The sequence below is a fragment of the Tupaia chinensis genome, unplaced genomic scaffold (genome assembly GCF_000334495.1).
Source record: "Tupaia chinensis unplaced genomic scaffold, TupChi_1.0 Scaffold142898_1, whole genome shotgun sequence".
NCBI lineage: Eukaryota > Metazoa > Chordata > Mammalia > Scandentia > Tupaiidae > Tupaia > Tupaia belangeri.
The window spans coordinates 1-23,115 of NW_006202743.1; positions in this window are offsets into that span (position 1 = coordinate 1).

Below are 23,115 nucleotides of genomic sequence, written 5' to 3' on the forward strand. Positions count from 1 at the left end.
CTTATGTTTGACTTAATCTGTGTATCTGAAGAAAATATCATCAATGCTAAAATAGACATACTGAGTGACCTACTTAGTCTGGGCTATCAGGTGCATTTAGCCCACTGGAAGGCAAGATAACTAGAAAACATTACCTTTGCCCTGTAACATAGAGATCAAAAAGATGACCAGAGCACATTTGAATTCTACAATAATTCTGATGCTAATAGACAAGATATTTAAATTCTCTGACCCTTAGTGTTCTCTTTTGAAAAATGGGTAAATTTATTTGTCTGTTAAAACTCTGCTAATATTAGACAGTAATGTACATTTCCTAACCCAAAGTACTCAATAAGTAACATAAAGCATTTAACCCACAAAATTCTTGTTTCATAATAGGAAAACCATAACTTCATAAACTGCATAGTCACAACATTAAAGTCAAAGTGGTTTTGATGGTATCCAATGCTGTGAATGTCACTGCCCTAATTCTGGGTCCAATTATAGTTAAAGTCAGTCAATATTATCATCAGTCTCAGAACTTTGTAAATTTTCTTTTTCTTATTCTCTATTTTAATTATTTATTCTTTATTTCTTTTCCTTTCTTTTTTCATTATATCTTTTCCTGGTTTTGGAATCAGGATGATGGAAGTTTTATAATTGAATTTACGAAGGATCCTTTGTTTTGAAACTTTAGAAACTTTTTTAATGTTTTTAATGTTTTGTAGACTTAGAAGTGAACTCATATCTGGATCTGAGTTCTTCTTTATTGGGATACTACTTATTACTGATTCAATCCCATCGCTTGTTATTGGTCTATTGAAGCTTTCTATTTCATCCTGATTCAGCCTAAGTAACTTGCACATGTCCATCAACTGGTCCATCTCATTTAGGTTCTCCAGTTTGTTGTCATATTTGGAGCATTCTTTCTTTTCTTTTTTTTAATTTCTGATGTATCAGTTGTAATATTACCAACTTTATTATTGATTTTATCTATCAGGTTCTTTTCTCTGTTTTTCTTGATTAGTATAGCTATGGGTTCATTATTTTTGTTTATCTCCTCCCAAACCAACTTTTTTGTTCAACTAAGTATTTTTATATAATTCTTTTTTTCTCTATTTCATTTATGTTGGCTCTAATCTTTATCATTTATTTTCTTATAATTTGGGTATTTTTGTTGTTTTTCTTTTCTGGTTCCTTGATATGTTATGTTGAGTTATTTATTTACTACCTTTCTGTCTTTTTCTTGTGAGCACTAATGATTATGAACTTCCCTCTTATGATTGCTTTACCTGTGTTCCCAAAATTATGGAGAATGGTATGTTCATTATAATTGGTTTCAATAAGTCTTTTGATTTCAGTATTAATTTCTTCAGTAGTTTGATAATCATTCAGAAGTAAGTTTTTTAGTTTCCATGTTTTTGTATATTTTGGAGGGCTCTTTCTGTGTTTATTTTCAAGTTTAATTCTATTATGGTTAGAGAAGATGCAGGGTATACTTTTAAAGGAGTAAAAACTTGTGTTTTGGCTTATTTTGTGATCAATCATTAAAAATGTTACATGAGGAGATGAGAAAAAATGTATTTTGGGAACCAGCAGTTAGCGTAATGGCTATGTCGCTGGACTCCCACGTAGTCGACCCGTGACCATCCCCCCTGGGGGGTGATTTCTCGCTTTCTGTCTCTATGTCTCTCTCTGTCTGTCTGGCGAGCGCACGCGCCCTATAGCGAAAATCTCTCTCAAAAAAAAAAAAATGTATTTTGTGGAATGCTCTATATATGTCTGTCAGGTCTATTTGATTTATAGTATCAATTAGCTCCTGTGTCTCCTTGTTTACTTTTTGTCTATATGACATGTACAGTAGTGACAGTGGGGTGCTGAAATCCCAACAGAATAGTGTGTTAAAATCTATACCTTTCTTTAGATCTCAGCAGTCTTTCTTTTTCATATTTGGGTGCCCTGACATTGGGCGCATAAATATTTATGATTGTTACATCTTCTAATTCTTTTAGAATTATGTAGTGTCCTTCATCTCCTTGTGTACTTTTTATCTGAACGTCTATTTTTGTCTGATATCAATATTGTGACTCTTGCCTTTTTACATTTCTTTTTTCATAAAGTGACTTTACCAGTCCTTCACATTCAGTCTATGTGTATTTTTGTCAAGGAGGTATTTTTTTTTTTTTTTTGGAGAGATTTTCACTGTAGGGCGCGTGCTCTCGCCAGACAGACAGAGAGAGACATAGAGACAGAAAGCGAGAAATCACCCCCCAGGGGGGATGGTCACGCCGCAATCCCTTCTCCTCCATTCTCCTCTCGGGATCTTGGGCATGCACGCACACGCGCCCGGCGTGAGTTTTAAGCCACCGGGTCCGGGACACGAACCGAGGTCGACTACGTGGGAGTCCAGCGACATAGCCATTACGCTAACTGCTGGTTCCCAAGGAGGTATGTTTTTTGTAAGCAATGTATACAGGGTTTCTTTCTTTTCATCCATTGACCCCGTCTGTTTTTGTTGTTGTTGTTGGCGAATTTAATCAATTAACATTCAAGGTTATTATTGATATCAGTGGCTTTAGTCCTATCATTTAGCTACTTCTTTCTCTTTCTTTCTTTCTCTTTCTTTCTCTCATAGAGAGAGAGAGAACACATAGGGAAAGGAAAGAAAGAAAGAAAGAAAGAAAGAAAGAAAGAAAGAAAGAAAGAAAGAAAGAAAGAAAAAAGAAAGAAAGAAAGAAAGAAAGAAAGAAAGAGATGTGTTCTCTGTTCTCTTAGTTTTATTTTATCTCTTTTTAGCTTTCCAGTCCTTTAAGTATTTCCTGAGGAGCTGGCCCATTTTTGGTGAATTCATTTGGGTTTTGTTTATCTGGGAATTATTTTATTTCTTCTTCCCATTTGAAGAATAATCTTGCTGGGTATAGTACTCTTGGCTGAATTTTTTTTCTTTTTTTTTTTTTTGGGGGTTTTAAATTTTTCTTTTCATTTTTTCCTTGTCTGCATTGTTTCAGTTGAGAGGTCTAATGTTTAATGATATAACTTTTGTAAGTAACTTGGTATTGCTCTCTTTTCATTTTTAGAATATTGTCTTTGTCTTTGATTTTTACCAGTTTGGTTATGATTCATCTTGGAAAGGATCTTATGTTAAATCTGTTTCGTGTTATTTGTATTTCCTGGATTTGGAATTCCATATGCCTCTCTGAATTTGGGAAGTTTTCCATTAATATATCATTAAAAAGATTTTCTATTTCTCTACCCATTTGTTCAGGTTCTGAAAATCACATTATGTAACTATTTGTCCGTTTAAAGGTATCTAGGACATTCTGTATGTTGTACTTATTTCTTCTCAGTAGTTTTACTAAATTGGCAATTTTCTCTTCAAAGCCAGAGATTCTTTCTTCTGCATTTTTTAATCTTCTCATAACACTTTTGAGGAAGATTTGTATTTTCCATATAACATTATTTATCTCCAGAAGTTCTGTTTGATTCTTTTTCAAAGTGTCTATTGCGTTCTGGAGTTCCTCCTTCAAGTTATGGAAAAAGTTTCTCATCTGGGACCAGAAGATGGCATAATGTTTACATCACTGGACTCCCACATAGTTGACTGCAGTTCGAGTCCCAGACATAGCGGCTTAAAATTCTAGCTGGGTGTGTGTATGTTTATCCAAAATCCTGATAAGAGAATGGAGGAGAAGGGATTGAGGTATGGCCATCCCACCTGGGGTTGTGGGGGGTGGCTGTGATTCTAGCTTTCTATCTCTCTGTCTCAACAAGAATCACATGGGCCTTATGGCAAAAATCTCTCTAAAAATGAAAAAAGAAATTCTCATCTGTTGGAATTGGTTGTCTGTTTCCTCTTGTATCTGATTGAGTTAAGTCACAATAAATATTCTGAATTACTTTTCTGAAATTTTGGTGATTTCTTGTGTTTTATCCGTTCTTGGTGAAGATTTATTGTTTCTTTATAGGGGAAATATTTCCTGGTCTTTCCATATTTCTTGAGACTGTGCTGTGATTTTCAGGCATCTGGTACTGAACTCACTTCTTGCTACATCTTTAGAGAATGTTTCTGTAACTGTGTGCACATGTGCTTCCATTTGATGTGCATTAGTTCTATGTCAGTTTCACTCTTCACTGTGGATGGCATTATCCATAGTGGGAGTTTGGGATTCAGATTTACAAAGAGGAGTTTCTCTTTTCTCTAATTCTGCAAATGCAGAAACTGGGGTGGTGTTTCTGAAGTCTGAGACAGTCCCTCCTCCCATAACTTAGGCTGAGAGAAAGGGCTTTGGTGATTAGCTGGTGACAGGTGACCCTGCTTTCCCTCTGCTCCTTCTAGCTCTGCAACAGAAGGAACTGGATAGTGTCCTGACAACTGAGGCAGCCTCTCATAATTAAATCATTTCTTTTCTCATATGCATTCTTTTCACTCTATTTATTTTGGGTTCAAATGATTTTTCTTTTCCAGTGGCTATTTATTTTAACATCAACTTCTAAATTGCTAGAAGGCATATCTATTCACCATAGCAGAGACAGAGAGAGAGAAAAGTGGAGTGGACTCCTCAAGAGGTGCAATCTCACCATAATCCCATCTCTTTCATTTGTTCATCCTTTTGAGATTTTGGGCATGCATGCTCATGTGCCCAGCATATTTTTTCAAGCCATCAAGGGAAGATTAAAACTGCAGTTGGCCATATGGGAACCATCTCCCTTAATCACTACACCATGGGACTAGCTCTCTTTACTAGTTTCTTAAAATGGAAACTCAGATTATTGATTTAAACCTTTCTTTTTTCTAATATAAGCATTTAAATATCATAAGATACTATTCTAAGCATAGCTTCAGCTGTAACACATATATTTTTATATATTCTTTGTCATTTATTCTAAAATACATTCTAATTTTTAAATTATTAATTTAATTTCAATTTCTTTTTGACTAAAAATTATTTGGAAATGTGCTGTTTTAAATTCTTAACTATTAGTGATTTTATTGGTATTTTATTTACTAATAATTTCCCTCTTATATCCAAGTAATTTCTAATTTAATTCCAGTATGGTAAGAGAACATTCTCTGAAATATATATATATTTTTTAACTTATTTATACTTTGGCCAGCAGATGGCATAATGATTATGTTGCTGGACTCCCACATGGCTACCAGTAGTTCAAGTCCTGGGCTGCTTGTTTGAAACTCACATCAGGCATGTGTGCATGCATACCCAAGATGTCAGGAGGAGAAAAGATTGTGGTATGGCCAATCCCCCCCCATGGGGTGATTTATCATTTTCCATCTCATTATCTCTATCTCTCTCTCTGGCAAGCACACACATCTTAAGGCAAAAAATTCTCAAAAAATAGTTTATTTATGCTTTATTTATAATCAATGAATTGAGCTGCATTTATGAACATTTTCTAACTACATCATGGGAATATTATAGTGTACACTGGTGCTGTGTTCTAATTTTGAAATAGGTCAAATTGATCAAAACTGTTGTTCTAATTTTTCATTATCATTTGGTTACAGACATTTGATTATGATTTATCTTAGCTTGGTTTCTTTATTTTCATGTGCTTGAGGTTTTATACATTTCTTGCCTCTGTATAAAATAATATTTTACTGAAATGCAAAGTAGCTTTGATGATCATTTATTGGAATATATTTTTCTGACCTCATTCATTCTTTTCTGGGGCAAAGATTACATATATGAAAGGTACTCAAGATTTTTGTTGCATCAAGATAAACTTGTATTTTAATTCTGTTTTCCATGACCTTTTTGTATTCCCCTTGTATGTTAAGTCACTTCATATAGTTACATAGGTCTTTGTATTCATCAATTTGGATAATTCCTTTGTATATTTTTCATTTCACTGCTATTACACTTTTTTTTTTTTTTGCAGTGTTGCTAAGTGACCCCCATTCTAGTGACTCTTTTTCATTTCAGGTTTTATATTTTTTAATTCAAGAACTTATAGTTTGTTTCTCTTTATGCATCCTTTTCTTTTTTTGTTGACATTTTATATCATTTACTGAAAATATGCGTCCTTTATTTTAAATGGTCTGGCACATATTTATTTGCCAATTTTAAGTTTTCATCTTCTAAATTTAACACCAGTTTTCTATAGGACCTATTTATATTGATACTTTTTTAAAATTATGGGCTATATTCCATGAGTCTTTCATTTACAATAGTTTTGGTTAATATTTTGTTGATCCTTGTGGAGTACACAATGAAGGAAACCTGAAATCCTCCTTTGAAAGGATTGTATTTTGTCCTAGGGGAAAGAAATTAATGAAGGATCCTGATGGTAATGTCAGGTTTGATTTTATACTTTGTTAGGGCAGATGTAGTTGGGATTTGTACTCATTCATAGAACTTAGAAAATATTCTAAGACGGAAGCCCACAGGACAAATAGTCTTTTGTTTTGTTATTTTGATATGCTGAGCATGTGCTCACTGTAGAGACACAGAGTAAAAGAAAGTAAAAAAATCATTCTTCAGGGAGTGATGGACACACCACAAACCCTTGTCCTCCACTTTCTTTTGAAGATTTTAGGCATACACACACACCTGATTGGTGTGTTTTCCAAGTGGCCAGTTCCAGGACTCAAACTGTGTAGTCAAACATTTGGAATACAGTTGTTCTAACCATCATGCCACTGGTTGACCTCTGTTTTGTTTTAAAAGGTCTTTAGGAAGTAAACCTATGATCTTTTGTTTATGTAGTGTCTATAGGTTTCTGGACACTAAGATGGAAAATTTGAGTTGTTATGCAGAAACCACATGACCGCAACAACCCAAAATATTTACTTCTTTGTTCTTTACATAAAAGCTCTTCAAACTCTGCTTTAGAACATAGTCTTTATTCCTAAAGCACAGACTTTTGCTTTATTAATTGAACACAGAGCATCTCAAAGAGGAAAGAGGTTTTCATGCTCTGTAAGATTGAAAAACCAAATTTCTACTCTTGTGCAGTCTCTCATATATTTATTTAACATTAACCCTATAGCAACTGTTAGTTTTTGTGCTTTATAATATACTTCCTAGATTGTAATAAAGTCTTTAACAAGAACAACAAATAGATTTTAGAAACCTTTCTCTGTAGTGTGCTTGCTCCTAGTATAATCACACACAAACTCCAGAATTCAGTATTCCCACATTTTTATTTGTACTTCATCTCATCAATCTTAATTATTATATAGAAAGTATGCATACCTGAATCATAAATTAATTCAAGATGGTAAATTTGACATTTTAATAAGATATATTTTTATTAATAACTACTTTAAATGAGATAAATGTCAATGCTACTACTCATTACATATAAAAAAGCATTGTTAATTTGCTGAATGAATTGATAACATAAAATTACAGCTAATGGACACAGTTGCACAAATTAATTGTAGATTAAAATGACAAAATAGTTTGTGTTTTATATTAGGAAGATCACATTTTCAACTGAATAGACTCAATCTTCAATTTACGATCACTGTATTTAGTCCACTTTTCCCAATATTCCCAGGCATCTCAATTAAAACATATTATGTCTATAATAATCTAATTGAATTAGCCTTGATGCTGGCATTATAATTTTCAAAATGTCAAAGTAGTAAAAATTAATAGGATCTTTGCTTTTGAGCTATTCAAGAGTTTTATAAGCTCCCAGAATTATTGGTTAATAAGAGAATTCAGGCCATACAAGTGATACTTTGAATGTTTGAAAAATCTGTGCTTTTATTTCTCAACATAAACTTTACTGTATTCATAGCATCTATTGTATAGACTCTCTATTTGAATTCATAACACAAACTAATAAGTATTATCTAGCCAATTCTGGTAAGAGTTCAAAAAGTTGTTATTGTTTTGCTTTGTTTTACCCTAACATTCTTCTTTGGTTTAGGAACAGTCAAAGTAAACTCTAAATTAGAAGCCCATTATTAATTATCCTGCTAAAGAAGCTAATAAGTAGGGAACCAGCAGTTAGCGTAATGGCTATGTCGCTGGATTCCCACGTAGTCAACCGTGGTTCGTGTCCTAGACCCGGTGGCTTAAAACTCACGCCGGGCGCGTGTGCGTGCGTGCCCAAGATACCGAGAGGAGAATGGAGTAGAAGGGATTGCGGCGTGACCATCCCCCCTTGGGGGTGATTTCTCGCTTTCTGTCTCTATGTCTCTCTCTGTCTGTCTGCCGAGCGCATGTGCCCTACAGTGAAAATCTCTCCAAAAAAAAAAAAAAGAAGCTAATAAGTAGTATACCAATAATTGACCAGTATTCACTGTAATACTGTCTGCATTTTAGTGTCTATATTTTGCTGTTTTACATTATACATTAAACTTCTTGTTTCTAATGTCTTCTACCATGGGAATAAGTCACACAAATTACAACTTTATTTTGTATAAACTCACAAGGCAAGATATTTTTACTTAACCCTAATTTGGAAGTAATCTATGACACTAATTTTGGACAAAATAATAAAGCCGATGAAGAGAAAGTCAAATTTTTGTTCATTGGTTTTCTACACAAATTATAGAGGCAAAGTAATACCAAAAGTTTTAGATAATACTAGCTTGCAAGATGGGTGGTCAGATTTGGACTCTAAAAATAGGTTAAGTAAAATAAAAAAAACAGCAAAAAACAATGAGTCAAACAATTAAATTAGGTTGACATCTCCAACTTTATCTAAATTATGGGATATGAACATAAAATTTATTAAAATTTATTATGAGGCCAGCAAGTGGCACAAAGATTAAGGCAGCTGGATCCCACACAGCTGACTGCACAATTCAAGTCCAGGACCCCATGTCTTGACAATACTCCAGGAACGTGTGCATGCATGCTTGTCTAAAATCCTGAGTGAAGAATGGAGGAAAAGGTATTGAGGAGTGGCCATCCTCCCCGGAGGTGACAATTTCTGTTTCCTTCTCATTCCCTCTCTGTCTTTCTCCAGTGAGCGCATGTACCCAGCAGAAAACTAAATATAATTATAAAAAAGTTATAATTATATGATATGCAATTATAAAATTAGATTTTTTAAATGTCTATTTATCCCTCTCATTAAGTGCATAATAAAAAATATTTTGTCTGGTGTCAGTTTTAACATGTAAAGAGGTAAGCACCTCATTACATAATATAAAGTTAATTGGACAAGTGTTTTCTACCTCTGGACATTGACTCTTACTGAAAATTTTCAAACATATTTTTTTTTCTTTTAAGAAAGGTTTTTGCCATAAGTCATGTGAGATTGCTGGAGAGACAGAGAGACAGAAAGTGAGAAATCACTCCCTGGGGGATGGCCTCAATCTCTTCTTCACCATTCTCCTCTGGGGATTTTGGAAAATACACACATGCACCTAGCGTGAATTATAAGCTGCCAGGTCTAGAACTTGAACCATGGTCAACTACGTGTGAGTCCAGTGACATAACCATAATGCCATCTGTTGTTCTCTCAAATGCCATTTTAAATGTAAATTACATATTTGATTATTATATTTGGTACTGATATAAGTAAAATCCATATCTATCTGTATTTCTGAAAAACAAAAATTGGCTATGTTTCAGTTACTTAATATGTACTAATTATGTTCATGACTGAACTTGTAAAAGACACTCGAGGAGAAAAAAATCCATTAAACCCTATAGATATTGTTTCTAACTAAATTTCTAATTATAGCAAAACCTTGTCAAAGAATATAATATAAATAGAACACTATAACATGCTATTCCAGAAATAGACATCAGCAAGATGGAATGAAAGAACTTTTCTGTGTCCATTTCTCTGCAAAAACGTCAGTTTGAATGACTATCCATGTATGAATATCACTTCAGAAGAGCTAAGGAAACAAGGTGACAAACTATAGCACCTGGGTGTAGCACAAAAAAAGAAGAAAAGGAAAAAAAAAAAAAAAAACCTTTGAAAAGGGTTAGAAAGAGTTTTATATAATCTATTCACCCCTCTCTCAACCCCAATCAGCACAGCATATTAAAAGATAGCCGTAGCTATGCGGAAAAGGAGAAAAGTCAGCAATGGACTTTGCTTTGGATGTTAGCACCAAGCTGAATCCCAAACTCAATGTCTGGCAGACCCCCACACCTGTGGTCTGGAACCCACAGACTAAATCTTCAGGCTCATTCTGGTGCCAGGTGAAATTCACAACCCTGGGCTCCAGGTCTGCCTGGCAGATGTCTGGGTCAGTTCTACTACCCGCCTAACCCTGTAGCTCCAGGCACCGAACCACCCTAAGTCAGCTCCAGTGCTCCTGAGATTTAGGCCCATCCCAACAGATTCAGCCTCAAGCCAACTCCCATGGCTCCAGGATCCCAACTCAACATTGGGCTGGCTTTTAAAACCCAAGTCATTCAGCTAGTATCCATTGACTCAACTTCTCTGGACACAGGCTGGACTACCAAGATTAAGGTCACTTCCTTTAGTCCCAGATCCCAGATCAGCCCCTGGTTTCAGACCATTGGAGATCTAGATCGGCCCACACAATCCCAGACTTCAGGCTCCTCTACTGTTAGTTTGGTACCCTGGCATCAACACAAGATATTCACACATATTCCTTATCTTGAGTAAAGTATGTGTGTGTGGGGGGGTGGGGGGATAAGGGGTAGTTATCAAAGGAGAAATTGGAGGAACTAATTATTGATCTAATGGGAGAAAGGAAGATGAAAAGAAACTGAAGCAGTACAAGCCATGCAGACATTATTAAAATTTGCTGAAGTGTTTTGAATTGCACATCAAAGGACAAAATTACAGAATGTGATCCATGGATGGAATGCAACACTGAATTCACTTGTATGATCACAATAGGATTATAATTTCAGCAGCATCACAAGTTAAAAAGAAAAAATAACCACTTATTATACTTTCTTCCAAATTTGGAAAAAAAATCCAAATTTACAATGCTTCCCAAACATTGACATTGCTCATGACATCCAACCATTGATAGCATGGCTCGATGACCCAGGATCACCTGAAGTAGATGATCCTTCTCTTAACGTTTTGGCAGAAGGTCGATATTAGCCTAATGCAACATCAACCACTTTTATCTCATTATTTACACATTGCATCATTTTACATTCTCAAAAAAGGTGAGTAGAGTGCACAGTAAAGAGTTTTTAAAGAGACCACGGTCACTTAACTTTTATTACTGTATATTATAATTATTCTATTATATTATCAGTTATTATTCTTAATCTTTTAGTGTGACTTATTTATAAAATAAACTTTATCTAATGTATATATGATTAAGAAAAAAAATTGGGGGTTAAGTTCTCTCTGCAATATCAGGCACTCACTTGGAGTCTCTGAACATATACCCCATGGACATAGAGGAGACTACTGTACACTGAAATTCCTCAACATACTCCTGTACAACCTAGGATAAGAAGAAATCAAAAGGGATACTTAAAAATATCTTGAGACAAATGAAAATAAAAACACAATATACAAAATATTACGGGATACAGAAAATGTTCTCTTTCAGAGGGAACTTTATAACAATAAATGCCTTCATTTAAAAAGAAGAAAGATGTTAAAAAATCTAATGTTACATCTCAATGAAAAAGAAAAATAAAATTAGTACAAAATTAGTAGAGAAAAGAAAATAATAAAGGTACAAGCAGAAATAAATGAAAACAATTAGAAAATAATTATTAAAATGGAAATAAAGGTTTTTTTATAAGGCTGATGTTAACTTTTAGCTAACCTAAGCAGAAAAAGAAAAACTCAAAGAAATAAAATCAGAAATAAAACAGAAGACATAAGACATATAAGATCTAAAACTATAAAACTACTAGAATAAAATGTGGAGAAAGCTTCATGACATGGTTCTGGGTGATAATTTTTGGGATATGACCCCAAAAGCACAGACAATAAAACTGAAAATAGACAAAGGGATTTTATCAGACTACAAAGCTTCTGCATACCCAGGGAAACAATCATCAGTATGAAAAGTCAATCTATAGAATGAGAGAAATGATTTATCAAGTATATACCTGATGAGGGAATACTATTCAAAAAAGATAAGGAACTCAAACAATTCAGTAACAAGAGAAAAACCAGATTATTATTTTTTTTTTAGATAAATTTTTACTATAGGGCACATGTGCTCATTAGACACACACACACACAAAGACACACACACACAAAGAGAAAGTGAGAAATCACTCCTTGAGGAGATGGCCATGTCACAATCCTTTTTTCTCTATTCTCTTCTCTGGATTTTGGGTACTCACACACACAAGCACCTAGCATGAGTTTCAAGCTGCTAGGTCCAACAGTTAAACTGCAGTAGGTTATGTGGACATTCAGCGCCTTAACCACTGTGCCACTGGCTGGTCCTATTAACTAAATTTTTAAAAAATGAGCAAAAAGGGACCAGCAAATAGTGTAATGGTTACATTGCTGGACTCCCATATGGCTGACCACGGTTCAAGTCACAGACCCAGAGACTTGAAACTCATGCTGGGTGCATGTGAATGCTTGCCTAAAATCCTGCAGGGAGAATGGACAAAAGACATTGTGATGTAGCCATTCCCTTTCTGAATTATTTCTCACTTTCTGTCACTGTTTCACCAGCGGTGAGCACACACAAGCCCAATAGCAAAATTAAAATTAAAATTAAAATTAAAAAAGTGAGCAAAAGACCTGGAAAGATAATCTCAAAAGTTGATATACAATGGCCATCTGGTACGCCAAAGGATACTTAACATCATTAATCATCTGAGAAATGAAAATTAAAACCACAATGAGGGAGGCCAGCAGTCAACATGGTAGTTAATATGGCCAGCTGTGGTTTAAGTCCTGGACCTGGTGGCTTACTTTATCTCTTTTCATCTCTGTCTGTCTCTCTCTGGTGAATGCACGTGCTATGTAGCAAATTTTAAAATAATAATAATAAATTTAATTTTAAAAAATGGGTTATTATTTCATACTTTTTAGGATGTCTATTATCAAAATAATGAAAGGCAGCCCAGCCATGGTGGTACAAGTGAGAGGGCACTGCTGTGCTTTGGATGAGGATACCTATGAGGCCAGAGTTCAGTTCCTGGCCCAACCTAAATAGATCAAATGCAATGGCACACACTGAGTGCTAGCCAATTGGTATGTGGCATAGGAGAAGTCTAATGGTGAGACACTGTCAAAAATAAATCCCCCTCTTTTATTCCCCACACACCCTGATAAGCTCACTCTCTCTCTTTCTCATTATAAGGAAAAGGGGGTGGAGGAAGAAGAGGAGAAAAAAGATGACACATGTTGCTAATGACTCAGAGAACAAGGAAGCCTTGTGCACTCTTCTGTTTTTTGGTTTAATTTCGCCAGAGGTCACTGTGCTCACTAGAAAGAGACAGGAAGGGATAGAGAGGGAAAGTGAGAAAGCATCCTGATGGGGGATGGCCACGCATAATCTCTTCTCCTTCATTTCTCCTTTTGGGATTTTAGGCATGCATGCATATGTGCCAGCCATCTTTTCCAAGCCACCGGGAATGGAACTGAAAATGCTTAGTTTGGCATGTAGGATCCAGCTGTCTCAACCACCATACCATTGATTGGCCCAACTTTTGCACTTCGGGAATTAAAATTGTATAGCCATTTTGAAAAGCTCTACGGAGGTTCTTCAAGCAATCAAAAAGAGACCCTATGATCCAGTAGTCCGACCACTGAGTATATGTCCAAAGGAACATATACAAAAGGGTGCTCAACATCACAAATCATCTGAGAAATGGAAATTAAAACCGCAATGAGTTATCATTTCATACTTGTTAGTTATCAGTATATAGAAGAGATATTTGCACTCTCATCTTTTTTGCAACATTATTCACAATAGACTAGATATGTAATCTGCCTAAGTGCCCACCAGTGGAAAAATAGATTAAGAAAATGTGGTATATAACCTTAATGGGATACGATTCAGCCTGAAAAAAAAATAAATAAAGTTTGTCATTTGTGACAACATAGAAGAAGAATCTAAACTGTAGGAACTCACAGAATTAGACAGCTGATCAATGTTATGAGGGGCAAGGGAGAGGGAGTTACATAAATATTGTCAACAGATACAAAATTTTGGTTAGAGGAGAATAAGTTCCAGAGGTCTATTGTACAACATGATAATTAAAGTTAATAACAATGTACTGTATTCTTGAAAATTGCTAAAAGTAGGGTTTAAGTGTTCTCACCACAAAAACAGATAAGTACGTGATGCGATAAACACGTAAATTTGCTAGATTTAGCTATTTTACAATAAATACATATTTCTAAATACTATATTGTACATACTGAATATGCACAAGTTTTATTTGTCAATTAAAATAAATTAGAAAAAATAAATATTTTATACTGAAGAGTGCTTATAGTAAAAAATGCATGTGTACTTTAAATATTTTAATAAAATATAGATGCAATTTTATCAAAGCAAGAAGAATTTCAAATGCAGAAGGCACTTAAAGTGAAGAGGTGTAGTCAGAAATCCCTTCAGAATTAAATAAATCCACTGAAATACACCTTGAAAAAATATTTTTATAAAAGATCAATTTTCAGTAAATTCTTAGACTCTCATGAACTGGTAGGACTCAATAAGTTGGGATGGGGTGGGCAAGAATTTTCTTGACGCAACTGGCTGTGTGTGTATTGGGGATAGAAGTTATGGCTAAAACAAAGATATATCTCTGGTGGGATACTCACTGATAGGAGCAGCACCCTTGTAAATAATCTGTAATAATTTTATTCTGCCATGGGATTTTTGAGAAAACTGAATGAATAGATACTAGACTTATAGACATGGCCACTATTTCTTATGTTACAAAAAAGGACTTCAGTCTTGAGTTGACAGTTTGGAAAGTATATTGTACTATAGTTTAACAAAAAAAAAAAAAGAAGACTCAACATGTTTCTAGAAAGTAACTCTCAAATAGGCCAATCTATATAAAAAGTAGAAGCATATGATATTCATCCATCAAACACTTAGAAAATTAAAGCAACTGTTTTAAATTAGAAAAACTATAATTTCCTACTCAAAATAAGATGAATGAGGACAGAGACTAGAAAAAATTTTTTCTTTACACCTGCACCTAGTAATTACAGCTGTGATTTGCACAACTTTTTCTTTGTTGAGAAAAAGGTACATTTTATATTGCATCTCACTGGAACTCAATGCAAAATGTCTCTACAGCAATTATGTAGTTGGGTTTAAAAGACAAATAAAGCATATAATTATAACCTTAAAAATAATTTGCACTAACAATTGAATTTAGGCTTGAATTTTAACAAAGCACTAAATAGAAATGGAAGACAAAATTTAACTTGCAAGATGCCATTATCTCTGGGAGAGAAGAAAGGTTCTAACACAATAATGCACTCAGTCAATTAATGTTTGATGCCATGAAAACTGAGGTTGAGAATTTCCAAAGGCCAATTTTATGGGCTTCCTGTATAGTAAAATCAATTCTATATGTATATTTTATTTAGAATTTGACAAAGAAAATTTTAGATACAGTTGAAAGGGGTTTGGAGATGATGGGGTGATGCTCTTTATTACAACCAATGAGGAAATCCGTCAATAGAAGTTAAAGGCTTTTCCCAAGTTCTTACAACCAGATACTTAAAGATAAGAAAAAAAAAAAAAAAAAAAAAAAAAAAACAGACCTCCTGGTATTCTATTGAACATGCTCTTCAGAAGGGCTGGATGGTGGCACAGTTTTAAAATCTGATGTTTGCCAAGACTGGCCCACGTAAGAAAGTTCCAGGTTTGCATCTGGACAGCTCCCTGAATATGTCAAGCTTGCATGTACTATAGTCCAAGGGTGGCTAATCTGACTGGATCATGCCATCAAGATCCTGTTGGAGGTTCTGTCTCTCTGCCTCTGTATCTCACAAAACAAATGAACTTAAAATAATAAAAAAAAAGCACTGCATAAATAATCAATCTTAAGAAACCATTTGATTTAAATATAAATTATGTAAATGGGTAGAAATTGGTTGCTCGTAAAGAATAAGGATATTAATTTCTGTTCTTCAGCCACAATTTACTCCTATTTTGAGACAAATCAACAAGCCAAAATATTTTCACCAATGATTTCTCTCCCAGTGATTCCAAAAAAGTCAAATGTCTGTCTAGAACAGATAATTTAGGAATCAGCAGAAGGTATTCATTAAGGTTAGAGCTCATACAGAATCAGTACATGGTTGAGTATAGCTGAGATTTTGTTGCACAGATGCCTCAATTTTTAAATATTTTATTCATGTGTTGATAATATATAGGGTTAGATGATTATTAAGATCCTTTCCATTACTTACATATTAACAAATCTGAGTATTTTAACTAGTGTTACTTATCTATGAAAATATGATATTCTTTTATTATTGTTAAAGCTATGAGAAGAATGACCTTTATGAGGAAGAGAAAAATCTTCCTCAAGACAGCATTCTCTGGGAGTCTGCTTTCACTTCTCTGGGGACACCTAACTTTTCATCCTGTATCATGACTATTTGTTTTCATGTCTCTCCCCTACTAGTTTATAAACTCCTTGAGGGCAGAGTCTGTATTTTATTCATTTATATATATTCCCAACACCACCATGGTGTCATACACATAGGAGGCAAGCCCTGTCAAATTAATGAATGAATGCCATTAAAAAGTCTGTGCATCAAAATACAAAGAATACAAATATAAATCAAACTGTCATATAAGAAATTCTAGGATAGCATTATATTTTTCTAAAACACTTAAGTTCTATGTAATGAATCATGACATAAATTGGGAGAACAATACTTCAGAATGTTCTAAGCTCTGAATTTTTATAAGAATTAAAGCAAACACAACCTCTAAAGTAAAAAGAAAGCAAGACCATTGTTTATGGTTCTATTAAAATAGTCAAGATACATTAATTATTATAGATCAATATGCAGTATTTTCCACTTTCTATTTTTTTAATTTAATTTTTTTATTATTATTATTTAAATTTTTTCCACATTTTATTGATTCACAAAATATCTTAAACTAAAACTATGGACAATGCTAGAATCTAGTTACAAGTGCACTGTAATTTTCTTCTGAAACATTTTGAATTAATTAATTAATTTACATTCATTCCCTGAGCAGTGTAACAGCATACACAATGTGATTTCTCATCCAAAATATACTGTCTAGTGGCTTAATCCACTTTCTATTCTAAAAAAGAAAGACAAAGCTAACCCAAATTATGGATAATTTATGATCACTTCTGCTGTACCATTCTTGTACCATATTTCTGGCGGGTAAGTTTGTATATTTGATTCGCAAATTAGCAAAACAATAAACATTATTGCACAACTTGATTTCTTATATTTATATATGGAAATGTATTATAAAACAATAGTATGACAAGTGCAAATGCTTTCTTTATTCATAAGACTTTTGCTTAAAGTAACAAAGTAGAAAAGTAGCTACAGGCCCAGAAACAAGAAATGTTTCAAAATTATGATAAATCTATAAAATGTAGATCTATATAATTACATAAAATATGTATGTAGAAGAATAATTAAGAACATATAAATATATTCAAAATTTAATGCTTTATGTAAAAGAGCTTATTATGAACTATGCATAATTATGCATAATGGAAATCTTGACCAAAAATGGGTGACTTGTTTTGAAGAAATTATAAGTGATCTTTATTTTCTATGTAACTTGATCGTTATATAATATGCATGCATTTTTAGTTTTGAAGACATTATAGTAAGTGATTAGATAAAAAAAATAGTTATAACCTTTCACTTAATTCACCTTTATGTCCACTATGAATTTTTCATCATTGTTAGCCACCAAAGTTGTGAAATATTATAATTCAGAAAGTATAATTATTAAGTAAAGATAATTAATAATAACCTGTCCTCGTAAGCTCAGAACATAGAATTAAATACATTAATCAATTTCTTTTCTATATTTTATAAATTGTCCCTTCTTTCAATGTGAGCCAATACAGAAAGGAATTTGTTTTTTGTTTGATGTATTCTCATATGACCATCACTATGTGATCCATTTTTCAAAAGGCAAATATTCAGCTAGTGTCTGCTCCTTACTTTGAATTATATTATGCTAACTAATGCCAATATTCATGGAAGTGTACAATGATACAAGTAAGAGTTGCTATGAGTAGGAAAAGTTACTATCAAAATATCAGGTTAAAGGAAATCTATAAGAATATAAGGTGAGGTGGTCCAAGTGATCCTCTGTGTGTGTGTGTATGTGTGTGTGTGTGTGTGTGTGTGTCTGTGTGTGTGTGTAATTGGGAAAAGAGTTGCCCCTTGACATATAGACGATGCTTAGTTTCATTTCCACTATTTTCCATTCAAGCTTCTAAAGCCTCCCAGAACATGAGATTAGATTGCTCATTCATCACATTTCAGAACTTCTAAAGCAGACTTAGAAAAATCCCAATAACATTCACCCATATACCAAGAGATGTACACCTATCTGCCCCTCAGTTTCTCTTTATTTAGGTTTAGTTACCTTAACATCAAAATCATACCCAAATCCAAAAGCAGAGCCCAAACTCTTTCTCAAGTCTAAAGGGACTAAAGAATGGGTGAGAAGGAGACTGATTCTGGGATTTATAGACACCTGAATCTAAATGACGACTATACACAGCATGAGCAACGTGTCATATTTTCTTAGGACTTGTATGGCTTAGCACTGAAATTTCCTGACCTGAAAAATTCCTTAGTACCAAGGATTTAGTGTGATTTGATCCCCTACTTAACCCTTAACCCCAGTGGCATCATAATAAACTAATTACCATGTGGAGATTCACACTTGCCATCACCCATGCCTGAGACACTTTAGTCATGTATACTAAGGGATCTTTAAAATAAGATTTCTAGTTGTTCTTTAGATTTCAAAATTAGTATAGATATTTGACATTACTCAAGTCCGATGGTATTGTACTAATGTACCTGGCAGGCATGTTTATTGTAACCACCGTTAGTGGAAATTTTATGGAATTTGAGTACTTTAATGCTTCTGTATTTTCTAAACTTTTCAGAAATGTGCAACAAAAATATATATACAAAGAAATCATTTTTGTCATATCAGACTTAATGTAGGCAAAGTTTAATGCTTTTATTTTCCATTTTAACTATCCTGCTAAACTGATAAAAAAATTGCAATATACATTCACTATACATACATCACTTCACTAACACTATGACTAACACTATGATGGCATAAATAAAGAGATTCAATCATAATGACTGTTTTTTTTAGAATTATTTATTTAACTTTATTTAATTTTTTATTTATCATTAATACTATCTTTGTCTTTTTTTTTATTTTTTGAGAGGTTTTTGCTATAGGGCATGTGCGCTCGCCAGAAAGAGAGAGATAGAAAGACGGAAAGTAAGAAATGTCCCACCCCTCGTGGGATGACCACAGCACAATACCTTCTCCTCCATTCTCCTCTCTGGATCTTGGGCATGCACGCACATGTGCCCGGTGTGAGTCTAAGACACCAGATCTGGGACTGGAATCATGGTTGACTACATGGGAGTCCAGCGACATAGCCATTAATTATGCCCACTGCAGGTCCCAGTATTATCTTTGTAATTCACCAGAAAGAGAAAGGGAGAGAGAGGGACGTAGAGGGAGAGAGGAGAAAGAGAGAGAGAGAAAGAGAGAAAGTGAGAAAGCAAGCTGCCAGGTCTGGGACTCAAATCCTAATAGTGGCTATGCTTTTGTATGAGACAATGTTATTTTGTTTGCTTTTGAAATGAGTCAGTGTTATTTCCTTTTCCATATCTCCCCATAAGGAAGTCAAATACCAGGCTGTTTTCACCTAGTAGGAAATATAGTGTACCTGCACTCTCCTGTTATGAATATATATCTGTTCCCTGATATGTTACCATGAGTTCACCATAACTTAGTATAATAGGAACTTAAAGTATAGTCAAATATTTATTTATATTGATGATCTTCTGATTGTGGCTTGCATGAAGGATTGCTTAATTTATATTGCTTAGCTATCTAGCTACCTGCGAAGAAAAAAGTGTACATACCATGAACCAGGATGAGAATCTCTAGTCTCAAACCAAGTGACTCTCTTTAGACAAGTAGTTAGCTTCTTTAAAAAGAATATCTTCGACTGTTAATGAAGAATCCTGGCTAAAACTCATTCATTGTTTTCATCAAGAAGGACCAACAATCATCCTCTTTGGATATTTAAAAATAACATAAGCAATACCTGTGACTTTGACAATTCTTGTTTGTTTTCAATAAAACAGACAAGGAGTAAAATCCTAAATTGGAACAGGAAGCCCTGTACTAACTTCAGTAACTGCTAAGATAAGCTAAGGTTTTTATAGACCTATATCTTTCATGTATGTTTATGTAATATAAAATATGAGGGGTCATAAAACTTCACTATGCATTCAAATTGACTTGGGGACTTGATCAAAATACTCTTATCTTACCTCACATCTCAAAGATATAAACTATCCAACGCTACCTTTCGAATATTTAAATTTTTATCAAGATTCTCTGTGGATTCTGAAGTATAAAGAGCTCCCATGAACGTTGGGAGAAACATCTAATATTTAAACAAATCCATCATGTGTGATATAGGTTTCTTTCATTTCAACTCAGTTTACATTATCTTTATAGAGACTATCAATTTTCAATATGAGTTGAGTTTTCACAGGTTTAATTAATGATGGATACACAACCTAATCTTTTTTTGAGAGAGATTTCTTTTTTAGTAGGGCACATGTATTTACTAGACAGACACAGAGAGACAGAAAGCGACTGGGAGGTACTTTCTCACTTTCCCTCTTTCTGTCTCTCTCTGGTGAGTGCAAGCACCCTATGGCAAAAATCCAAAACACATACACACAATAAAAGAAACTACAAAGATACGAATAAAATACTTAGGGATTATCAAAAGAAGTAGAAACTATTTCAAGTGGGATAAATTAGGAAGAAAATTTAGAAAGAAAAGCTGTATATGTATGTTTATACTTTAAGAACTTGAAAGGAATGAGTAAATTATATACAGGAAAAAACAAGAGCAAAGTCACGGAATCAGAACAATCCAGAGTGCTCAGAGAATTGTCTCTGAGATTTATGGATTCTTGTAATTGTATATTACGCTTCACGTAGCCAGCAAATTAAATCTGTTTCATTGCACAATTCATGAACCAATCTTAAACCCCATCCTATAGAGCTTAAATAACCATGTACTTGCATTTCTTTTTGTTAAAAATTCAAGTTTATTACAACTATAGTTGCATGCATTTGTACAAAGATATATGCAAATATGTTGTTTTTCCTAATTAGTTTCCCTGTTTCCTTCAGACAATTTTATACATACTTTGATTTTTATTGACATAGCATCCGTCTTTAATATATTTGATTATATACAGTTTGGAAATGTTGCTTAGAATTTTTCCTCAACAGTTTTAAAATATCCTTCTATGATTTTCTTTATGTATCTCCTATCAAAACTAATCCTGAGGGCCAAGAAATATACTTGATCTTTGTCTGCAATCTATTTAATTTTTTTCAGAAAAAATTATGTTTTAAAAAAGCTCTGCATGGATTGCAACATTTCTTTTGCACCAAATTAAGCTAGTACTTTTTTTTCTTTATTTTTTAAATTTACATTTAATCACTGTACCTCTTTACAGTGTACAGCATGGTTTTTCCCAGCATGAATACATGCATATTAGTCAAGTCAAAGACATTACCATATGCATTATCATCAGCAGATAACTTTTTAATTTTGTGTCTATCAAACACCGTTTGCCTTTTTCCTGATCCCCTCCTTCACATGCTCTATTAACCACCCCATTACCTACCCACTATTACTTCCCCATATCATCTCTAGTTTCAACTGTTGGCCCTTGTTATTAACTTTCCAAACTTCCAATTTCTGCTGCAGAGTGTAGACATTAGTATATATTGAATGAGGACATGTAATACCTGTCTTTCATAGTCAGGCTTGCTTCACTTAGCATTACATATTTCATATTCATCCACTTTATGTCAAATGTCAGGATCTCATTTTTTTTTTTTTTTTTAATCTCTGACATGGGCAAATGAGCTGAACAGACAGCTCTCTGAGGAAGACAACTCTCCAAGGCAGAGAACTCTCCAAGACACAGCCAAAAAGCATAAGGAAAACATGCTCAACATCTCTCACCATAAGGGAGATACAAATGAGAATCACAATGAGGTACCACTTAACCCCAGTAGAATGGCTAAAATTAAAAAAAGAAAGAAAGAAAGAATGATAAGTGCTGACAAGGCTGTAGTGAAAAAGGATCCCTCCTACACTGTTGTGGGAATGTAAATTAGCAAAATTCAGTTTTTAAAACTTGTCACATAAATTATCTTTGATATTTTCTGATATAACAAGGATTCAATATAATAGGATTTTATAATTTATAGTATGATAATGATTTTTAAAATTTTGATTAACTTCATTTATTGCAAAAATCTTTCAGACTGTTAAAAGAAATCTTGGAAAAACCTTCCATTTATTATTAGTTAAACCCAAATGATAACAATGCTATCTGATATTAATGAGTGACTTCAACAAATTAAATAATCTCACTGCATCCCACCAGGAATTTTTAATTTAACCATGACATAATTTTAATTCAACCACAATGATTTTATGTTTGAGACTATTATTTCTTTTTTCTTTCTTTCTTTTTTTTTTTTTTTGAGAAATTTTTACTATAGGGTACGTGCACTTGTCAGTCAGACAAAGAAAGAGAGACACAAAATGAGAAATCATCCACCAGAGGGGATGGCCACACCTCAGTCCCGTCTTCTTCATTCGCCTCTGGGGATGAGTTTGAAGTTACTTGGCCTGGGACTCGAACTGCTGTCAACTATGTGGGAGTCTGGTGATGTAACTGCTACACCATCTGCTGGTCCCCAGAGACTATTATTTCTACTCTCACTTTTATTTTGCAGCATAAACCTGACATTTTTTCTGGTCTTGACAGAGATTTTTGATTTTCCAGATGACAATTCCAGTCCTTAGAGGAGGTATAGACTATTACTCAGGGTTGGCCGATGAGAAATAAAGAGTTCCGTTTGTTTATGAATGTTCATCTAACAGAAGAAAATGCTGTAAATATCTGTAATAACATTTTTTT